Raw genomic sequence first — 23,213 nt, 5'->3', positions numbered from 1 at the left:
AAATGACAGTTGACATGCAGCCCTCAGCTTGGGAAACCCATAAATCGCTGGTTGCTCAAAGCTAGAAGAAAGAAATCGGAGGAAGGCCTGCTGGCGCGGTTGCCTCCCGGTCCCTCGCTCCCCTTTGCCGTGGGACAGGTCACAGTGTCGGCCTGGCCACTGCGCCGGTGCTCTGTGTCTGCTCCCGAGCTCAGAAGTTGTTGCAGGGTCAAACTCGGAGGTGAAAGTTATTTACCTCTATGTTTTTCAGCTGGGGGCCCTGCGGTTGTGGTCACCATCGAGCCAACGCAGCAACGGGGTCCGGATCCCGCGGTGGTTGTCCCGGGCTGGTCCGGCCACGTGGCGCTGGGGACATCGCTCTTCACCCCCAGGAAAAGGGGGGAAACGCTCGTGGCCTTTTTTCACTTCCAAACGTGAATTTAACTGGTCCGTGCAGCTGAGCCGCATGAGGGGAGAGGTAAGATTAGCACCAATTTAACAGCACTCTACATTTTCGCTACCCTCAAGTATAAGTTACTCTGGATATGCAGTAATAGCCATAATTAAAATGCTCCCTTGAAGTAAATAATTAAATGAGGATTACAATTATGACCCACAAAATGATACAGGTGACAGACTTACCTACAGTAGGACAATTAAACTGTAAATCAAAATTAAATTTCTCTGTGAAATTAGAATATTATGCAAGGTAATTATCTAAGAGTAATAGCTGAGGTCAGTATACTGCAAAAATAAATCTTTTCCAAGATCTCCAGGAAATGGATTTTCTACCCTGTCATTTTATGTGTGTGTGTGTTAAAATATTTTTTATCACAAATGGGAGCAAAAGCCCAAACTGGACATTTTCCAATTTCTTTGGCAAAATTGATCATATTTCATGGAAAAAAGTTTGGTTGAAGAAACATTTCCCCTTAGCAAACTCTTTCAACTTTTTAATTCAGCAGGGGTGTAAATGCTGCTGCAGAGATGTCCGTATGGTCCAGGCAATCTCCTGGCTGTGGACCTGGCTCAACAGCAGCAAGAGGATCTTTGTGGCTTTTCGTCAGCATCTTTGTGGCTTTTCATTTGTTTCATGAGCAATAAACAGTTCTTGTTATTGGTATCTTTGTGCATACCCAAAGGTTATTTAGTGCACAATTTGCTTAGTTCATTATTTAACATACTTTAAATTTTGAATTTTTCACACTGTACTTGGGAGGGTTAAAAGACAAATTTTGTTTTATTCTGTTTTAAAAGAACAAATTTCCTCTCCAGGCAAGAAGTGACCCCAGATCTTGGCAGTCCTTCAATCGAGGGCTTCTGTACCATGCAAAATGTTCTTAAATGATACAAAGATAATATTTATTTTTATTTTTAAGTGGGACGGTGTTGTAGAAAATATCAGAAATGCACACAGTTTTGAGGAAAAATGGCATTCTGTTCCAGATACAAAAGGACCTTTCTGAATGAAAGCAGCTGACTTCTAGGAAAAAAACAGGTTTATTTTCCAGGAAAATTGTGTTTGAAAAACACAGGGAAATTAATGTTGTGTTTAAAAAAAAAAAAAAAAGTATAATATCAAAATAGAGAATAAACCAAGATATAGGATGAAGTATAACCTCTCTTTAGAAGGAGCCAATTTTATTTTTTATTTTTTTATATTTTCTTTTTTTTGTCTGTGAGGCAGATTTGCGAGGCTTGGACACTTCTGCTGTTAACTTCAGGGCCATGCCTGGAGCTGCAGAAGTTGGGGTTTGTGTTTTATGTTCAAGGGAACAAGACAGCATGTGTTATGGGATGGAGTTAGGGCTACTTTGGTATGTTAACGGCTGGATTTAGCCAGTTCTTACTTAGATTAGTAGTCCTTCATTGTGTAAGTAGTCTCACTTAAATCAGTGAGTGATTTCTGTGAGTAAGAACAATCTGTGTGTGAAGGATCTAAACACCTGGGTCCTTAGTGGGGGGCGTGTAACCTCGCTCCTCGCCGTCCTCGCCCAGGCTGGCCAAACGGGGCAGCGCTTGCTCGGGAAAGACGCGCGCCTCTGCCTCGCTCCTTAGCCACCCGCTTTGCTGCTCCGGGTTCTCACAAATATAGTGCCATTTAGATAATTCCTATGAGACGCTGTACTTGCATGCTGTTTGGGTTTTGTAAGTTTTATTAAAGTAAATAATCAGAAATTCTGAAATGATAAAAAAAAAATTAGATTCTAATTAGAGTCATTTTATATCCTTTGATAATTTGACAATGTGAATCAAGCCAGCCTGCTAAATCAGAGCATCAAAAGAGCACAAAATGCTTTTCACATTTTACTAGATCCTTTTATGCTGTAATTTTAATCTCTGCTTCTAATATTAAATTGCACCCAATTTATTAAAAAGACAAACAAAAAACTAATTTTGACAGCTTTGTCACTCTCAATTCGGAGAAAAAGGAACAGGTTTTTTTTCTGTCTTTGAATATACTGTCTTAAAGCCTAGAACAATTTAAATCAGCTTTTAGATACTGTACTCAGTTTAGTAAAATATTTAGTGCTATAGATACTGTACTCAGTTTAGTAAAATATTTAGTGCTATTGTAACAGTGTAAACTATTAGACTGCAATTACACTAGCACAGCACAGAGACTAATAGTTCTGTGGGAACACAACAGTGATGCATGATTGCCCTATTATTATGGGAAGTCTTGAAGCACTGAGGTTATTAAAAAAAATTAATCACTCTTACAGTCTTGATTTTGTTACAGATTGCAATAAAAATATCTTATGTATGTATATAACTACTATTGTGTCAGCCTCTTAAAGAAGTATTAAAGAAATCTTGCTAAGGATTCTTAAAATTATGTTTGAGGTGTTTTGCCCTACCATTGTTGTAACTGGATTTTGAGAACTTCATGTCTACTCTCCAGAAAGTATTAATTGGGCAGGTTGTACTAAGAAGAGTTTTCAGGAATTAAAAGGGGCCGTTTAAACGGGTATTTATGAAAGTGGAATTTTAAAGGTGGTGATTAATTTTAAAATCATGTTGCTGTTGGTATATTTTTTATCCAAAATACCCAAATGTACACCCAATATATTCACATAATTTCTAAGACGAGTATAAAGGAAAGGTAGGAAGAAACATTTCTCTTTTTTCTACTTTGTTTAGCTTTTAAGACATTTAATAAGAGAGTTTGTATACACAGTCAGGTTTTTACAGCAACCGGGGAATAAGAAGCATTTTAAAAATAAAAAGGAGACTGTGACTGTAAAACTTAAAATGGGAGCAGGCACTTAGGGGCAGCATTAACACTGGTAATAACATTTAAATAGTAAAAAAGAAAACTGATTTCATTTCAAATTAATGGCATGCCTCTACATTTGCGCATGTGGGTGTCAGCAGCATATCTGCCTATGTTTAACATCATCAGAGAGGAGGATACAAAATGAGTGAACTAGTCACCATTGAGCTAATGGTTGGGGACTGAAAACTGCAAGTATCTGAAGATAATTCTCCTTCCGTCAATCCATATAGTGAAAAATAAAAGAGAAGAAAAATCACACTCAGCTGACAAGTTCACCTGAGAAACTCATTTGGAAGTTCAGAAAGAATTTATTTCTGAGGGTAAGCAGAAAGGCTGAGTTTTGGGGATCTGTTTTTTGCCGAAGGTGATTTATGTGTAGCTCAAACCCCGAACGTGTCACTGGTAACTCCAAATTTTGCCCACGGCACCCCTGTTGCCCCGGCGTTTGGACGGGGGCGTGGGGAAACGCGGGGAGCGAGAGTGGGGCGGCACGGTGGAGGAGAAAGGAAGCAGAAGAAAGGGGGGGAGTGTGTGAGATGCAGGCAGAGACGCAGCGATGCTTCCTGCCCTAAGTGGCTCCCAACAGCCTTTCCAGGAGAGGCAGGTGAAGACAATTTTTAGGCTTATGACACTTATTATTAGATACAGTTAAACATTGCTGTCCATGGTACATGACTGCTTTTGTTTCCCTTAGTTTGGGTGACTTGTCTTCCATGTTTAAAGGTGGTTTAAGTTAGTGAACTTAAGCTTTAAACTGATACTGAATAAACAGTATTTAACTTGTATTCTCTGAAATATGTTTAAGACTCTTTTAGAGTATATCAGCTCTCTGCATCTGCAATTAACTGCACCCTTTAGTTTGTGATAAAATTATGTTTTTGATTAATATTTAATAGTGATTTTGAAAATGTGTGGGCATGACCATTAAAACACGATACTACTCAGGAAGAGATGCATTTTAATGCAGAATTAACAAATCTGACTCAAGGGTAGGAGGTATTTGCTTTAGAGAAATGATGCAGTTTAAATATGGCACTTGAAAATAACACATTAAAATGCCTTTAATATTACAGATTCTTTCAGTTGCATCCCTCAGCTCGGTAGCAGCAGTGTTCAGCTGATGTTCGGAGCGAGTTTGTGAGCTTGGGTACGTACACAAACTGGGCCCTGTTTGAAGGAAAGTCTGTGGGAGGCATCTCTGGAGTCGGGCAAAAGGTAATATGAGCCTCTGACATTGAGGGTCACATCAGAGCCCCCAGATCTTGGGCTGGGAGACCAGCACCCGGCCCCAGCCCTGGAGCACCCATGGGCTTTGGGCCCCGGTGACGGTCCCAGGAGACAGCGCAGGGGCTGCTCTGCGCCCGGGAACATGCCCATTGCTGAATACCGGGGTGGGGGCGTGTGAGAGCCTCGCTCTGCAGGTCATGCGAGGTGAGGAAACACCTTGTAATCGGAAATACGGGAATGGGAGTATTGGAGAAACCTGCTCCAAAGAGCTGGAAGAGCTTCAGTCTCTTCCTCCACAAATTCAGTGTAAAAAATCCTAGGGGAAAAATATCAGCATACATAGTACATACACTTGTTATGTTTCCTGCATACTTTAATGACGAATTAGACATTATCCCCTTCGTACCTGGGATACTTTCTAACAAGACTTACCTGTCTCTGTGCAACCATCCTTTTTTATCTAGATAATCTGGAAGAACAGATGCTGACAACACCCTGAACCCACTGATTATTAGAAATTGTGTAAGAACAGTATCTAAGTAATACAACTGACAATGTCTTTATATATTTCCTTTTGTGTTTTCACCCTGATGATTACCCACCCCTGGCAGAACCGGCCATTCAGCTGTGCTTTTTCAAGGATATATCGTATTTGATCACTGTGCCCTTTCTTTTTTTTAAATATCAGAGTTTTACAAAATCATAGTGTCCCTCATCAGTTCATAAATCTCCAGTTTTGCACACTATTTCCTATGGGGCGCCTTAACCTGATCAAAAGGTTCCCTCCGGCTCCTTGGTCGCTTTGCCAGGTGACCTCCAAGGTTTGGCCAGCCTTTTAGGGCAAATCTGGTTCCTCTCCTGTAGAACACAGAAGCCCCGATAACAATTTTAAGTAAAGTTTGGATTGGATCTGTACTTTGGCAAGTGGCTCTAGCCGTTTCTTGGCTTCTGCTGAAACCTCTGGCTGTTGTCCACAGTAGCTGTTGCTGGATTTTGAAGCTCTTTTCTTAATTAGCCTTTTACATTTTGCTGTGTAGAATAAGCCTTAGCTTTGAAAACCTTAGCTTTCCAAAATTTATCTTTTAATAGCTGCAATGTTCTTACAGAATTTTTTTGCCTGGTTTTCTAGGGGAATGAGGCTGATACGATCGTGCTGTTTGCCCGGTGTCTGGGTCTCTAGGTCACCCTCAGTAACTGTTTAATGCACTGTTCTGTTTTGACCACATTTGATGAATATTCGGGGCTTTGGAGAGTGTCTCAGCCTTTCCTCAGGGCTACGCGAGGTCTAGGAGCTTCTCGCTTAGCTGACGTACCCTGTGCTCCCATTTGCAGGGGTGGGTGGTCGATCCCTCCTGGTCCCTGCACCAGCCGCTGCGTCGGCACCCTGCGAGTACCCCGTGTGCTTTGCTGGCGTCGCGCACGTAGTTAATCTCAGCGCCGGTTTTCTTGATGCTGGTCTGCTGCAGTTAGTTAGGATTTTTAAGTACTTTAACTTGTTTTTTCCTGAAATACCAGCTGTCAGAAGCACACATAGGTCTCGTGAAACAGGTGCAGTTTTTGAACTGATTCAAATGAAGGAGAGAGAGACATTTGGTAAATATTAATTGGCAGGATCTCTGAGTAAGGACAGCAGACAAAATGGAAAAGGCATGAGTTTGGGAGTGTCTGACAAATGTTTTTATTTTTTTTTATTTTAGGAAGAAGAAGAGAATTCAGGTCTCATTTGATTCTGTTTCTCTGTAGCCCGTCATGAGGCTGTATCCTCTTTGACTCATTAAATTGGACAGCAGCATTTGTTAAGTAGCTGCTTAGCACTTCACAGTCATTATCTCTTTCATCAGCGTAGTTCATGTTTCTGATTCCTTCTCATGTTTTTTAATGTTTGAAAGAAGCAGCAAAAAGGTTAACATAGAAAATAAACACGGAGATTTTCTCCCCTGAGTAATGTACGTTGCACAAAGCTTACCTGAGAGGTGTCGAATGTGAAGTGAATACAAGAGTCCTGGACCACTGGAAATGCTGCTGTGGCTTTTATGACAACGAAATTATATAGTTTCCCAATGTATGGGCCTACCTTAAGAGAAATACTTCTAGAAGGAATTTCGTGGATGGATCGGAAGGAAAGAAAATGTCACTTTATTCACTGATCATGTTGGAGTTTGTTCTTACAGGCAATAACATATTTTAAACGGAAGAATTGCTGTTTATGCTATGTACCTTAGTACACATTTTTTGGTGTGGTTTCTGTTTATTGTAGACTAAAAGAGGAACTTTGACATCGGAAGGAGGGATGCTTTGTGCCCAGGCAGCAAGGCGGAGGGAGGAGCACGTCCATCCCCTTCCCCTCGGGGCTCTCCCGCGCTCATGGCTTGGCCCGGGGCATCTGCAGGAGGGAGCCTGGCGCAGGCGGGAGCCGCGGTGATGGGCGCCTGAGAGGCAGCAGCAAGAGGCGGGCGCATGGCCCCACGCAGACGGGCTCCAAGGCACCCCAGGCGGGCGGCCACCGCGGGAACGCGCCCCGCCACGCCGTGCGGCTCCTCCTGTTCAGGAACAGCAGCGGAAGGCTTGCAGCTCTCCCCCATGCTCTGCACACGGCGATGCTGGTGCGCGCGATGCTCGGCCCCGCCGCTGTTCTGGGATTTAGCGGAGGACGTAGCAAGCGAGCGTGTTTGCTGTACCTGCTTCCTGCCAATATGCTGGAGATAGAACAAGTTGGGAAGAAATGTAGCTTTTTGGATCATTAAAAATCCATTTTCATTAGAAGCAAAGTATTGCACTGACTGACGGACTTATATGTTCATCCCCTGTCTATCTATGCCTTACAGATAGAGGGAAAAGAGAGCCTTTTCATAACTGATTTAAAGCCTAAATGAAAGAAAAGCATTCTATTTACCGTTGAATTACTTACATGGCGTACTTGTTCATTTTTTCCACTCTGCATTGGATGGCAATTACGCTGCGCTCTTTCCCTACCACCAGTTTCTTTTGTCCTATGTATCTATCATTTGTTTTTATCTATATCTTCCCCCTATCTCTCTATTTCCTTTTTGTGCTTCGAGTTGGTTGCAAATTATATTTGTGATGCAGGGAGCTTTCAATCTGACTGTCTTGATATTATTATATGCAACCGTGACTACCGTAAAAATTGGCTTTACTGCCTCTTTTGTGTTATTGATTCAAGCCCATTTCAGAATTAACTTGTTTGGAATGATCTGGCAATGTCGTGTGCCCCAGGTTCTCTCCGTAAAAATTCATATCTCATAACGAAATGCAATAAAATGTTCAAATATATCTAAACACAGTTATGTTTTGAATTTAGATGAAAACCTTATGGAGTCAATCAAATATACAAGGCATGTGTAAGTCTTAGTTCTGGGCTTACAAGCACCGTATTGCAGAGAAAAGTATCCAGAGACCAACTTTTTCCTAGAGGTCTGTCCCTTATGTATGCTTTATGAAACGCCTAATCACATCATTCATGTTTCCATCCTGCATTGGAGGGGCATAATTTTGACATTTGGACTGTAGGACCGTATCCATAATTTGAGATTATTGCCTTAATTCTGTTAGGGACTCAGCCTTCCGAAAGCTCGGTGTTCCCTTGTCCTCGCGGGCAGGTAGAAACGTTTGCATGCTGGCAGCTGGTGGGGACTGATCTACAAAAAGAAATCTTTGCTCAGCAGTGACTTGACGGGTCAATTTTGAGCTGTGCCATTACAAACAAAAACAATAGATGCTGGTGTGCACAAGGAAATTTATAATACGAGTTAACTGCAGTATTCAAATGCAAAGACGTTATAAATCTTTAGTTGAACAATTAAAGCAGTTGTGGGCTGAAAAGCTCATTGTTGATCAGATTTCTTTTCAGGTACCCAGAAGGGCGAAGTATGCTGGGAACGACCCAGCGATGTGAGCTTTCTGCCTCACGCTTGCACCCGCGCTCCTCGGCCGGTGCCCGCCGTGACGGACCTACGTAGCGTGAGTACAAAAAAGATGCGTGCATATGCCAAGATGAGCACATTATGGATGAAGAACTATTATCATTCTTCCCACATTCACATTTCCATCCACTTACGAGATATATACGTGTGCCTTGTTAGCAATGATGTTATAATGCAAAAGCTAAAGTTTTCATGTTGGAGGGAACATATATTGTTAAATGAACTGAGAACATTCTCCCAAGGGTTAGCATTTCACTTGTACATGTGAAATCCTACTGAAATAAATGGCCCTATTATTTTAATTGAATCTTTTGGTATTAGAACATCTTTCTTTGTACTGCAGTAAGGAACCTTCTTTTCTTTCCCCTCCCTTAAAAATCCGAAATGAACAAACACAGGTGATGCATTAAAGCATTTTTGATTTCCTTTGGTATAAGACTATATATGTGTATATATATTTCTCTGCATGTATATGTGCATACAGATGCACACATACATACATAAATTAAATTCATATTTTATGATGTGTTCCTCTGTGCTACCTGAGAATATACAAATAGGTCTTCTACATTTAAAATAGGTACATTTTAAGCTTTTCCTTGTCTTTTTGACTGACATATTGTTTAGAATAACAATAACAACACAGGCGCTTAATAAAAATTTAACAATACCATTCTTTGTTCAGAATATGGTAGAAATTTTTCAAAAAGGATTATGTCCATGTAATAAATGCATTAGTAACTGGACTGTAACACTCCTAACAGTTGTGGATAGATTTCAGTTCAAATACTTGGACTATATGCTTCATTTGCTATTATGAGTGAGGGATTGTACAATATAATAAATTAAACTGTTACCATGATAATTTGTTTTGTAGAAGATCACAGAAGTGAGGAATTCTGCTTATCACATGTTGCGATCAAAAGCACAATAGAGTAGATGATTTCCTATGAACACAGGTTTGAAAACCAATTTGTTGGTATGTTTTTTTCCTCTCTCTTTTCTGCAGCTGTTCAATTACTAACCTTTAGTGCTGGTCAGAAAACCAAACATCTATTCTCCAGGGTGTGTGTGTTGCACTCCAACATTCAAAGATTTGGTTTCTTTTATAATTGGAATGAAATATAAAGTGGGTTTCTTTGGGGGTGGGGAGGGAAAAGGAATATCCCCCTCTTCCACCTGAATACTACCTAAACATGCTCATGTGTGTTAAAGGCATGTATTTAATTTAATATATGAATACAGTAACACAAACCTGAAAATAAAATGAATTGTAATTGCATAGGCAACATAGATCTTCATCGTACAGAAAAGATTGCAGAATGATTTCGTATAGGCAAAGCGGAATTTTTTTATGTTTAGATTTTATTGGATTTTCTTGTTTGCTTTTTACCACATCTATTTAAGTCTTCTTAGGACAACTAAGCTTGGAGGAAAAATCTCTCAGATGAACTTGTTATCAAAGCCCAGATAATGGCCCTTTTGGAAGTCGCCATCTCCGCTGCTGCGTGTCCCGGGTAGGTGTGGATGCTGCAATGTGCGTTCGCGGGGGAAGCTCGGCGTCGGCTGCTCTAACCCGGGGCAGCTCTGCCTGCGTGCGTTTACCTGGGGATGCCAGCCTCAGTTACTATCACTGCATGCATGTTTGCCTAAATAATATCTATTGGTGATCAATTTATTATCTAGGAGAAGAAAATACAGCTGCGATGGCAAGCACTGAATTGTCTGTTTTGGGTGTTTCCCCCCTCACAGAAATGATGGATTTTTTTCATAAATTCATATTGAATGATCTGCTATTTTGTGCAAATTAACGAGATAGCTTGATACTTGTAAACAAAATAGGTCAGAATTGCTCTAGCGTAAATTGTAATAGCTCCCTGGGAATTAGTGCTGCTTTCCTGATTCACTTCACCGAGAACCTGTTTCAGTCTTTGCAAGTCTCCTGTGGAGGGACTGGTGTCTCCGGAGTCCCGACGGCTGCCAGGCTTGTGCGGGGCGACCCGGCCGCTTCTGGGCTCCTGTTCAAAGCGTGGGGGGCCCTGCAGTGCCAAAGGCTGTACGAGGAAGTGAGGGCACTTGCTGCTTCGTAATAAACAGCATCTCTCAGCTGTTTCCATAACAACACACTTGCTATAAAATAAATATTTGCTTCATTTTCACAATTGTCATTTTGCTAAGAATTAATTGATATTAATGTTTTTCCCCTTTGTGTTTGAGATCATTTTTGAAATAATACAGAAACAGTTCTGGAAGGATGGGGTGGCAGTGGGCCACACTCTGCTGAGGGTAGGGGCAGGTGACAAGTGGTAGTTTTTAAAAGGCTCTCTTTTTCTTTGGGAACAAGATGGATTGGTCCCCAATCCACTTTGTAAACCAGTCGTGGAAACCACTGGGTCAACGCTGCTGGGGAGCAGTGTGCAGCGGAGGGGGCGGGGGAGCTTGTTGGGGGAACAGCTTCAGCCTCTATTTTTGCTGAAGCCTTCTGCCATCAAACCAGTGTCTCAGATGTCCTCCAGACTCCTACAGCCATCCCAGTAGAGTTACCAATATTAATCATATCACAAGTTAGTAAATTTCCCACTCTTACAACTTAAAGTAGTCCTGTAACAGCAAATGTGCTGTTGGCTATATTTTTACATTTTGGGCTATTTTGCAAAGGATACTTGTGGATACATTTGTAAGATGGTTATTTTCTAATGCTACTTGTAGCACCTGTTAATTTTAGGTTGTAAAGACTGAATTTTTTAAGTCAAATGTTTCAAAATTCATGGAATTCAACAAATGATACAATCATTCAGATTTATGAATCTCTATTTGGACTAGGTGTGGTTATCTCTTTTATTAAGAGGGAAGTTTTCTTCTAGAGGAAATTTTTCATTATTTGCTGTATCTAAAGTGTAAATCTGCGAATAAAGACCAGCAGAAACTGTGCCAGAAGCTCGGCTGTGGCAATATCAGTAACTGTGGTAAATATGGTCACATAGCATATTATTAGCTCATCCACATTTTCTTATCTTGATCTATGACCATTTCTGCTAGAAAGGCATGCTAATATTACCCAAAGCCAATTTTTCTACTCTGAGAATTTTTTTTATATTGTGCCTATCAGTATAGTATCTGTGTGCCATAAATACCATGACTAGCATCCGTCACTTGTCAGGATAAGTAAAACCAATGTTTGTCACCAATATAAATAAGGAACCAAATAAAACACCATTACCAACGCAAAACCTTTTGACAGAGCTGAATGCCATCGCAGTTGTTATTGCATCCTGTTCAAAGCAGGGGTTACTGCAGTGGTTGAATCCTTGCTTAACAGTGGTTCATCTTTTAGCATTATGGAAAGTATGTTATCTAGCGACTGTGAATCCAGAGTGACAAAGTATAAAAACAGCTCTAGAGCAAAACTTCAGCTCTAAGATACCAGGAATAGTTGAGCTCACTCTTGCTGCTAGATGACAGTAGTATACGGCCACAGGTTTAAGGGAAGAAAGACCTCAAAACTCGTATGCTGGAACAAGAATCAGTGACAAGGGGAAAATAGGTACATTTTAAGTAGTATGGGTTCACAGTGCATGGATGTTTACATTGTGACTTACAGGTGATTTATATAAAATCAAAGAAAAATGCATTTTTTTTTAATCCTGGAAGCACTTTTAGTATCTTTGGCTGTTCTTATTGCAGGACTTTTCATTGGAACTCTGCAGGTCTTGCACAAATCAGAGGAATTGGGCTAGAGGAGTATCAAAACAATAGACCTTTGTCTTTGGAAGGCAGATTTTTTAGTTCATACTGAGCAAATACTTTCTGAAGCTGGTCTGAGACATTCTTCTAATTCAATATACACAATGAGCTAACTGAATACTGACCAGCTGAGGAAGGTGAATGAAAAGGGCACAAATCAATTTGATAACAATTAATTTGCTTAATGTCAGTCTGGTGCTTTTAAATTTGTTCGAAGAGAATTTTTCAATTGCATTAGGATTGCTGTAAGAACTAAGATTAGAGAAGATGCATTAGAACTGATGAACCTCCTAACATGCACAGGGGGACATCTTTTGCTCTTGTTTATGCATAACACGTTTGATATAGTCTGAGACTGTAACAAACTTGAAAACTGCACCTGATCCAGATCTTTTCATATGTGGTTAGAACAAGCCTGAAAAACGTTATCAAATTAGATTATTAAATCAATATGTTGATGTAATATAGTGAGATGACATATAAATAAAATAATTGTTGCTGGAACCCAAATATAGGTTCATTAGCCCTAAAATCATAGGGCTATATCAACTGAACAAAGGATGAATTCTTTATTTAATAATTAGCCTGATATTTGTATTGCTAGTCTAACCACCAGAGAGAGACAAGGCCACATACCTAAGCGAGTACATGTTGTTGAATATTGACTTAAACTTTGCTGTAGCTGGGGGTTGGATTTTATGTTTTGCCTTTTTTTTTTTTCTTTTTCCTGACCTTCTTACATTTGTGTTCTAACTTAACATATAAGGAAGAAAGGAATGTTTGTATTCTTCCTGGGCTCTTCCTGAACATGAAGCATAGAGTCAAACAGGACTATCAGCAAAGTGTGACATGGGCTGGAGGGGCAACAGAACAGCAATCGGAGCTGAAGGGCAGTGCAATTTACTTGGCAAAATGAAATGGACGTAAGGGCTAATGAATTCTTGATGCAAAGTGTTTGAATTTGGAGGCTACATTTAAAATCTGTCCTGCAAATATAATCCTTTAAGAAAGTCTCTGAAAAATGGCCAGCGTTGTATTCCAAGACCAGTTGCAGACATACGCTCTCTTTGGTCTTTGCATGCCTCCATGCTGGAGTTCTTGGGGCAGAATCTGTGTCTTTTTATTTATCTGCCTTTTTTGTTGGTTGGCAGTGGCACTCAACATCTTTACAGCAAGGTCGAACTGTCTCAGCTGGTTAAATGGCCCCTCGCTGAAGGCAGGCTGGAGGGGACCCAAGGGAACCAGCCACCAAGACCAAAGGCATTTCAAACACTGGGAGCCTGAACAGAGGCTGGACACCAAGCATGCCCTGGGGTCTCTTCAGGGCACACGATGCATTTAAATCTCCTTGGAGAGCTGGAACCTGCTGCCCACCGGCGGTTGCGTTCAATGGTATCGTAAATGTGCCTTTCCCACAAGTCACTAAGGGTTTGCTGTATGTTTTGGCTCTTCAGCAGGAGGGTGATGGGCGCGGGGCGGCTGGGAGCTGGGCATCGGACCACAGGACTTGTGGCACCTGGAGGGTTTGTTTACAGTGGCTTAAGTGTTGGGCCAGAAAAATTGATGAACTCTTAGTAAATATTTTAGAGAGGAATTCTTAAAACTTTCTGTGGAGTGCAAAGCTGGCTTGTCTCTTGAATGGTGATGCAGAGCTGAAGTGTCTTACAGAGGGTATCTTGTCTGAGTATTATCCTTTCAAAGACTCTTTATTTGGTTTCTGGTTTTCAGTTCTGCCTAGTTGTTCACTGATTCTTTTTTTCCTTGGATCTAATATCTGGATTGGTGACATTTGTTAAGGAAAAGCAGCGGCAACACAAAGTGGATGAGGTTGCTTTAGAACGTACAAGGTGTCCTAGGGAGGCAAAATTTGGGGCTTTTGTAGTTCTGAAACGTTACTTCATTAAATATCCCCTATTGCACAGTGGGAGCAGGATGGGTTCCTAAACATGCAATTTTGATTAAGCCTGGATATTGGCGGTTGTTGGTAAGCTGCAGTGTGGTGTGTGTGATGGAGATGGGGGACAGTGCTCTCCAAGTGAATGGATGGGCACAGGGTGATGTACTCGGACTGCCTGCTGCGAAGCCCTGTGAGAGGAGTGGGCCCTGGCTGCTGCCAAGCAGGATGAATGCTGCTGTTCATCCGTCTGTCTGTCTGTCCATCCATTCAAGGGGGATGTGCCTGGGATGGGGCAGCGGAAGGAGGGAGGCGCATTACGCTAAGGCCAGGGCAGTATTTCCTGTTTCCCTTCAGGTGCACCAAGAGTTCGGGACCACAGCGCAACTTCTTGAACTCCATTGTAGGTGTGAATGTCGCTGTCTCTCCTGCCCTGTCTGTGCCTAGAGCTGACCCGGAAATCACAGAATCAGAGAATGATTGAGGTTGGATGGGACCTCTGGTGATCTTCTAGTCCAACCCTTCTGCTTAAGCAGTGTCACCTAGAGGACATTGCCCAGGATTGTGTCCAGATGGCTTTTGAACATCTCCAAGGATAGAGACCCCACAATCTCTCTGGGCAACCTGCTCCAGTGCTCTGTCACCCTCACAGTAAAGAAGTTTTTCCTCATGTTCAGACAGAGCTTCCTGTTTTTCAGTTTGTGCCCGTCCTATCACTTGTCACTGCTGAAAAGTCTGGCCCCGTCCTCTCTACACCCTCCTTTCAGATACTTATACACATTGATAAGATCCCCCCTCGGTCTTCTCTTCTGCAGGCTGAACAGGCCCAGCTCCCTCAGCCTTTCCTCATATGAGAGATGCTCCAGTCCCTTCATCATCTCAGTAGCCCTCTGCTGGACTTGCTCCAGTAGATTCATCTCTCTCTTATACTGGGGAGCCCAGCACTGGACACAGTACTCCAGATGTGGCCTCACCAGGGCCGAGTAGAGGGGAAGGATGACTTCCCTTGATCTGCTGGCAAGGCTCTTCCTGATGCAGCCCAGGATATCATTGGCCTTCTTGGCCACAAGGGCACATTGCTGGCTCATGGAAATAACTGGAATCCGAATCCTTGAGAGCAGTGGACTGTTTGGCCCATTTTTCTCTTTGGAAGTGTCGTCTAAGATGGGTGCACTGGCCTTGTCTGTGCAGGTCTGTGTATCTGTCTGGTCCCAGGGGATCATTCGTGAGCCCCTGGAGTAAGGCCTGAGAGAGGGCGAGTGGTGTCAAAGGGATTCGGCCTCCTCCACTGAAGCCCCAAAGGGCCCCTTGGTGGGCAGAGCCCTCGGTGACTACCTTGAGGGAAGCGGAGGCAAACGAGAGAGGCAAGAGGTGGCCTGAGGAGCCCCTGGAGAGTGCTGTGGGTGTGCTTCCTCGAGGTGGGAACCAGCACTGAGCGGGGCTGGGAGAGGCTGTTCAGAGGAGGTGCCTGGTGCAAGACTCGGGGGAGCAGCAGCAAATGGAAGGGCTGGAGAACTGGCCTCCGCGTATTTTGGGGCCCTTGGGGGGTTGCCTGGCTGCTGCCATGTCCGGTCCTGTCCCTAGGGTGTCCCTGATGCAGAGGCACGCGTTGGCTGGACCCCTCTGAGGTGCGGGGCGGGTGGCGTGTCACAGCGGCCGGGCCCTTGGTGGGGGGACGGGCAGTGGCCCCAGTGTCCCAGTGCTCCGCGTGCGAGGAGGTGGCTGGGAGCAGTGCTGCGTGTGGGCGGTGCCCCCGGGATGGGGAGCTGGGGAGCAGGCGGAGGTGAGGCTGTGCCTGGGCTGGCAGGGCCCCCGCCGCCCTCGAAGGGAGAGCCGGGGGTGCCGGCAGCCTGCTGGGCTCTGCCTGCTGAGGTTGAGGCCTTTAGTTGTCCAGGATCTCCAGGCAGGATGGTGGCTAAAGGGCAGGGGGTGTTTCTCCTTGCTCCGAGATGCGTCCCAAGCATGCTTCTTCCCTCCTTCCTCCTCCTCTGCTTTCCCCTGCGGCAGGAGGCGGCCGTGGGAGATGCTCACGTGATGGGCGTCAGCTTGGTGGAAGCTCTTTGGCTGAGCGAAGGCCTTCTGGAGCGGGGCCGTCCTGAGACGGCAGGTAGGCAGTTGGGAGGTGACTTTCGAGGGGGTGACGGAGCTCTCTGTTTTTAACTGAAACTCATGGGTGGAAGAAAGCCTGGATGTGGCACGTCGCTATGGGCTGTGGAGAAATGTGGGGGAGGCACTGGAAAACTGAGAGGAGGTAAAGCAGCAGCTCCCAGAAGAAGCTTAGAACAAACAAAGGGCATGGTTTAAAGTACAATGGTAATGCTAATAGTGTTCGAAATATGCATTGATGAATTTATGTAATTTTTGCAACGTATAAAACAAGAAATTTTTTTTGTAAGTTCTTCTTTTTGGTCTATACCTTTTGTGTTTATTCTCCTTTTAACTTCAAAAAAATAGGTGCCTGCTTTTCAAATGAGGCCCTCTAAACAGTGTTGGCTGTTTGGGCGCGCCTAAACTGACTTCCTAACGTGGCATATCTGGTCCCTTCTGCCGAGTCAAATTTCTGAGTACAGGACTCTGTCTTCTATTTTGAAACCTCCTTTTAAAACCAAGTCCTCTATGAAATAATTTCCTTTCTATGCCCAGCATTTCTGCTTAGAGCCACATCATGTAATCTATCACAGATATAGTGAATTAAGACAATAATTTGAGTTTAATAAGCCAGACTTTCCCGCTAAAGCAGAAGGAGCCTACTAGCAGGTTTATATTTCAATATGATATGCATATAATCTGTTTTTAACTTGAAAGCACCCACTTAGAAAAATCCTGTATCTTATTCACTAGTGATTCTGCTCCATTGTACAGTTTCATTTTTTCTTTTCTTCTTTCTTTCCAACCCCTTTTTCTTCTCTTCTTCTTTCTTTTCTTTGTTCAACACCCCTTTTATATTTTGTATAGATTTCCCTCCCCTCTGACATTTTTACCATTTTAAAGCATAAAATAAGGCCTCTCTTCTCCTTCTGCAGCTGCGACACCATCCCCTGCTGTACCAAATTGACACTTCTGCAAGCAGCGGCTCCAGTCAGTCACTCGAAGGCTGCTGCTTTCAGAAGTGTTGATTTAGTGCAGCAGGGGATGATGTACCAGCTGTAAAACTCAGACAAAAATAATAATAATAAAAAACCTATGAGAAAGTCTTACTGTAAAATGGAAAAATAAAGGTGGAGGGCGGAGAAGAGATGGGAAAGAAAGGCGCGTAGGAAGAGAAAGCGTGGTGGGGAGAACGGCGGCACGGCGGCGCTGCCCGTGGCGATGGGGTGCCCGGCTGTCCCGAGGGAAGGGGAGGGCAGCGGAGGGATGTCCCCTTGTGAGCAGACGCGTCCCCCCTCCCCGGGCTCGCGTGTGGTGAGGAACTTTGTGACCGATGGGGCAGAGCTGCACCTCCTAAGCGCTTAGATTTCGTGTTTCTACCAAATTAGAGAGTAATTTGGGGATAAAATCCTGGTGGCAGGGGGTGGAGTACTGAGAGACTGTGGGGTGCCTGCACTCTGGAGTTATTTAATCTTTGAAAATGCGATTTTTAGACAACAAGATATTTGGTAATTTCATTCCTACAGATATATATTGTATGATTCATGGATGTGCCGCCTGAATTTCTCAATGTGCAAATAGCACGTTGCTATTTTAAGGACATAAACGGGGAGTTCCTTTCAAAATAGCCCTGACTTACCTTCAAGGAAAGTACTAGAGGAAATCATTTATTTCTTATTGGTGTCAATGTATTTAATAAAAAGTTGTATTTCTGCTATAGAATTGATAGGATTCCTTAAACCTCTGGATGGGTTAACATTTTCTATTATAGTCTCCAGGTGCTCGGAGTAATGTCTGTTCATCCCTATTGATTTATTCTTATTAGGTTCCTCAGACATTTTCATAAGGGAAGCAAAGCCCTGGATTTCATTCGCTCATGGGCTACGCGGCAGCTGCCGGTAATCCCCGCTCTGAGACCGCGTTTGTGCAGATGCCAAAGTGGCCACGGCGATGCGCTGATGGAGCACATCCGTGCGGCACCGCCGGCTGCGCGTTGCACTCGCGGGGCCGGGCAGCGTCGCGCTCTGCGGCGAAGGCTTAACGGCACCCGAAACCTCCCCTCCTGTGGCAGAATACCAGCTGCAGCGAATCCTGCAAACTGCCAGCCTTTTCTAATGTCATGCTGCTGCAGAAAAGGCAAACTGTGCTGAGCAGGGCTCTAGCTGTCGGATTGGAAAAGGGATTTACCAAACCTTTTATATCTATTGCTGTCAAAGTAGCCCTTATGGTCCAGGAGTTGTGTTTGTTTTGGCAAGAAAAAGTTGAGAAAAATTCATTGTTGATTCATATGTATGGATTTTTATTTTCATTTTCAGCTACTGAACCAGCAAATCAATTATTTCCAAGGCTCTAATATTTAACTATCCTTCAGTGATCTGAATCAGTGAATGAAATACACTAAGTGCTAAATACTAATAGTGGTAATGACATAAATGTACGGTAAGATAGGATGATTTCAAGATAAATGCAAAACATAATTTACAGTATAGTTCTCAAATTTCAGCATCTTTTTATGATGTACAAGTCAATAGGACAGACTGTGATATACATTAACACTGTTCACAGCATGGGGTAGGTTAAACTAAATAGGATTTAGTGCAAGAAGATGTGTGGTTTCAACATGTGATCAAAAAAGTAGCCCTGAACTAAATTAGCCTGTACTTATCAGAGGATGTATACAGGACAGCAAGGTGCTAACAAATGTGCAATAATCAAATTTAAACAAATAACATTTATACATGATGTGTGGGGTTGTGTTGGAGAGGGGGGAGATTCTGCAAGGACTCTTGGGAGGCTCTTTTCTTACAAGTTTATTTTGGACCATAACTTTGGGCTGTCAGTAAATTAATGAGAAATAAGCACACACTTAAAATTAAGTATGTACTTAAACACTGAGGTGGATGGAGGTGATATTTGGCAGGTCCTGGAAAAGCTTCCATTGTTTGAAAAGCAGCTGTTTTTTCAGCATTTAAAGAGATGCTTTGTAATCAGCTTTCACAATGATCACCTTTGTAATCTTGTTATTCATCATATTAATTGAAGAAGCTTCATTTTGATAATATTTGGGCTGTTTAGGATGTGTTCCCAAAGCATCAAAGGCTGAAGAAAGTTAGAAAGATAAAAGATGTAATAGATCATTCAGTCCATTTTTCTGCCAATGTGGGATTATTTCATAGAGAACATTTTTTAGTGTTATGTCAACTTTAGTTTTTAAAATCCCAAGTGAAAGCTTCCATATCTCTCCTTGGGAGACTATTTCACAGGCTAATACATCTCGCTGTCAGGAAGATTTTCCTGATACTCTACTGAGCTTAAGCTTTTTCTTTCCATTATTTCTAGTTATATCCCTTTCCCTTGATAGCTTTACACACTTCAAATATTTATAGATTATTATATTTTTCCCTTAAGTTGTTCTTGAAACTTTCTTCAGTTTATCCATATCCTTTTGGTTTTGAAAAACCCACCTAAGATCTAGGTGGGTTTATTATCAATTTATTATCAAACCATACTATAGTAAGGTGCTCACTGTGGCATTTTCTTCAGGATCTTGTTCTCAGAGTCCAATTTACATATGAGATTTTAGCTAGGAGAAATCTGATAAATAGAAACCTTTCATCAGTGCTTTGAGAAAGGCTCATTTGCTTTATTTCTGCCTCTCAATGCATAGCTCTGCTGGCCACGGTGAGTGAGGATTCCCTGCTGCTACTCCCCCCCTAATCGCACCCCTCTGGGTGCTCTGCTCCGGGGAAAACTTGCAGCTCGATTAGCTTTTGCAGCTTCTTGGAGCTTGCACAAAATTCACTTCATTCTTGTGAGAGTAACTGCTGTGGTCAGGGCTCAGAATACTTCTGGGGAAAACAGAAGGCAAGAGAAGGAGGGTGCTGCTCTACTCTAATGCTAGACCTAGTTTGGGAGTCCTGGGTTGAATTTTAGCTCCCCTTTTTGGGGAATCTATGGTACATCCATGCAGTCAAAGGTGCCAAGTCCTCAAGTGGGCTTCAATAGCATGGACTAGTCCTGCATCAGCACTGCTACAGGGCGGCCGAACAGGGGCTGCGTGTGCCAGCTTAGAGCACAGGTAAAGCCAGCAGCTAATCAGCACCTGGGGGCTGCTCTGTGCTTCTGGGTGCTTCACCCCAGCTGCAAAACAGAAGCAACAGCACTTTGCTGTCACATGCTGATGGATATTGGTGCTATACAGACCATCTACTGTAGATAAGTAGAAAGATTACTTTCTTACTTTCTAATGCAGCTGAAGTTAATATTATTAGCAATGAGTGTTAGTACTGGTTTACAGAAAAGAGAAAATAATCAAAATGGTTTACATGCCATTCATGTTTGGAGAGTTAGATGTTGTTAATGCTGTCATTTCTGGCTTGGTTTTCTAAGGAAATACTGTCTGTCAGACTCCTCTAATTATTTTTGCATGCACTGGACGTTTGCCACTGAATCTGGCAGTGGAAGGGGTCTGGAGGATGCCGGGATCCCACGGCGGCCCTGAGCAGTGGCCTGGGAAGCAGCCAGGCGTGGAGCGCAACTGGGGGCATTGCCGCTGGGAGACGGAGGAAGAGCAGAGGGAAGATTTTGGAGAGGGACCATGTGGGCAGGGACTTCGAGGCCTTCTGGGCAAGTCCCAAGGCAGAAAGTTGTATTTTTACTGCTGCAATAATTTGAACCTTTTCCAGGCATTTTTCAAAATGTTACACAATAGGCCTAATTGTTCTTCTCCTGAAATCAATAGTCATACTCTCATTGGTTTCTACTAAAACCAAATATTTCTTAAAATTTGAGCTATATTTCTGAACTTAGGATTTCCATGTTTTGAAGAGCCTGCCAAAACTTTCTAGTGCCTTGTGAAGCTTTGAATATAACATGTTTCCCCCAGAAGTACGCGGAAGGGGAACGCCAGCCCTGAATGCCTTCAAAACCTTTGTAGATGCTACTACGTACCAAATTGCTATTTTTCTGCCTATTCTGCATAGAAAGCCTGCATCTAGCATGCTTATTCCCAGGTTTCTTTCTTTCTTTCTTTCATAATAGCAGTTCTGTAGCTATCTTCTTCCTTTTGACTGTTCCAAGTTATTTTCCCTAGATGTTTTAGCTGACATTTGCCTAAGATATTTTTTATTTTATTTCTTTCTGTGTATCTGGTTTCTTGAGGCTGCTATGTATACTTTCTGCTTTACTGTTGTTTGTAATATTTTCCAGATTTGCATCTTCTATGAGTTTTGACAATGAGATTTCCTGCTTAATACAGATAATTCATTGCCTTTATTTCTATATTTAATTTTTAAAAGATTATTCTGAACTATATTTCTAAAGTAGGTATAAAGAGCAATGTTTACTACCAACTTCCCCTTAGCTTCATTTCATTGAGAAATGAAATTAAAGGAGTAATGATACGGCACTTGTGCTGACTACTCTGCTTGACTGATTCACAGGGTATTTGCTCTTAACATGCTGTAAGAGTTAAAAAAAAAAAAAAAAAAAAAAAAAAAAAAAGGTGTCAAACATTTTTGGCACCCAGCTACAGTAGATCCTGTTAGAAGAAACATATGGCCTCACACTAACAGTGTTAAAGCACTGCTAAAGTATTGCATGTATGACATTGACAAATTTCCTCCAGGCTTTTTGTTTTCTGTGCTATTAAGCATTCAAAGTCCAGTATTTCATTACTACTGATGATACAGAGAGCCTTATTGACATTCGATCCATCTGTTCATAACATGCATTATTAAATGTGAAGCAACTAGTAGGTAGGAGTGCACTTGCCAGCTGTACAATGAATTCTCAGCAGTTTGGTGCCCTCTATAAATTTCCTAGTATTCTGCCAGTTTCTCAAGATAATTTACAATGATGGGGTTTTTTTTTTGTAGTCCACATTAGTACAGAGAAAAGTTGCTTTGAAAGAATTTCCTATTTCATTATCCTTGCTGGGTAACCTTTAGATACAGTTTCAAAAATCCCAGGAGTCTTTTAACATACAAGCACCATCTCTGATATCAGAGCTCACTAACTGCAGGGTTTTTCGGGAACAAATATGCCGCATTACCTATGAACAGGATGACGGGGCCCCAATGAGTGGCCCTATTCATATATTTTTGGAACCCAGAGGAATTGGCTTGACTATTTACAGATTATAACAGTTGGTAGTTGAATGTTTTATTTTCATTCCCAGTTGGTACAATATGTTCACAGCTGATGCTAATGGCTTGCCCATTTGATATCACATATGGCCCACTATTTGGGTCTCCTCAAGCTTTCTTTTGTGGTCAGGCTTCTTTAAAACCATCATGTGTTTAGGTTTGTTCTGTCTGCTGGGAAGATGACCATGAAATTCTGAAACTTGGCAGCTGTAGAGAAAATCAGCATTTCCGTTAATAAAGATTCAAAGAATTTGGGTCAAGATGTCCAAGAAAGAACATTTCTGTATAAAATTGAATGCAAACAAATGCCTTGCTAGAGCATGTGCAATTCGATGCACAAAGAAATGTCCCTTTCGTCTTTCCTTGTCTTTGAAGCCGTGCTTGAGTTACCCTCGAGTGTTTCAGCACTGTTGAGTGTCATCAAGACTACTTTCGGTGGGTGTTCATTTGCATTGGAAAACAATTTATGCAGAAACTGTATCGCTCCATCCATTATTTATGACTTTATTTAGATACTACTTTTCTGGTACCATTTTACTAAAGGAGGACACCTGAAACAGTAAAGTAATTTTTCCTTTGGTTTCTAGAATAACAGCACACGAGAGGTACACTAAAACAATATGAGAACAGAAATTAAAATTACAAGCCTGTTTGTAGTCCTTACCTATGATACACAAGTGTTTATACTGACTCTAAAATATAACTGATAAAGCCACAATCTCATAAAAAGATTATTTTCAAAAATTATAGGCATTACCCTCTGAGAGCTGAAATTTTCATTTATTCATAGGAGTAGATCATAATAGCTCTAATTCCCCGAGAAGTGGGCATTGTATGATAATTGAGCAGGCTAGTACGTTAATTGTCCTCCACTTCACCTCTAGATGTTTAACTCCTTATCTAGTCAACCAGCA

At 42.2% G+C, this 23,213-nt stretch overlaps 1 long non-coding RNA gene across 2 annotated transcripts in view; it reads left to right on the top strand.

The window, feature by feature from the left end:
• The window catches only part of LOC112979805 (uncharacterized), a 60,667-nt gene extending 60,119 nt beyond the window's left edge, over positions 1-548 (top strand). For both annotated transcript variants that reach the window (XR_010390191.1, XR_010390190.1), the window contains one exon: positions 251-548. This is a non-coding gene — a long non-coding RNA (uncharacterized LOC112979805). The remainder of the gene's footprint in view (positions 1-250) is intronic.
• Positions 549-23,213: the final 22,665 nt, after the last annotated feature.

Source organism: Dromaius novaehollandiae, chromosome 8, assembly GCF_036370855.1.
Source record: "Dromaius novaehollandiae isolate bDroNov1 chromosome 8, bDroNov1.hap1, whole genome shotgun sequence".
Classification (NCBI taxonomy): Eukaryota; Metazoa; Chordata; class Aves; order Casuariiformes; family Dromaiidae; genus Dromaius; species Dromaius novaehollandiae.
The sequence above is the reverse complement of the archived record's forward strand: the minus strand, read 5'-3'. Positions and strand labels throughout refer to the sequence as shown.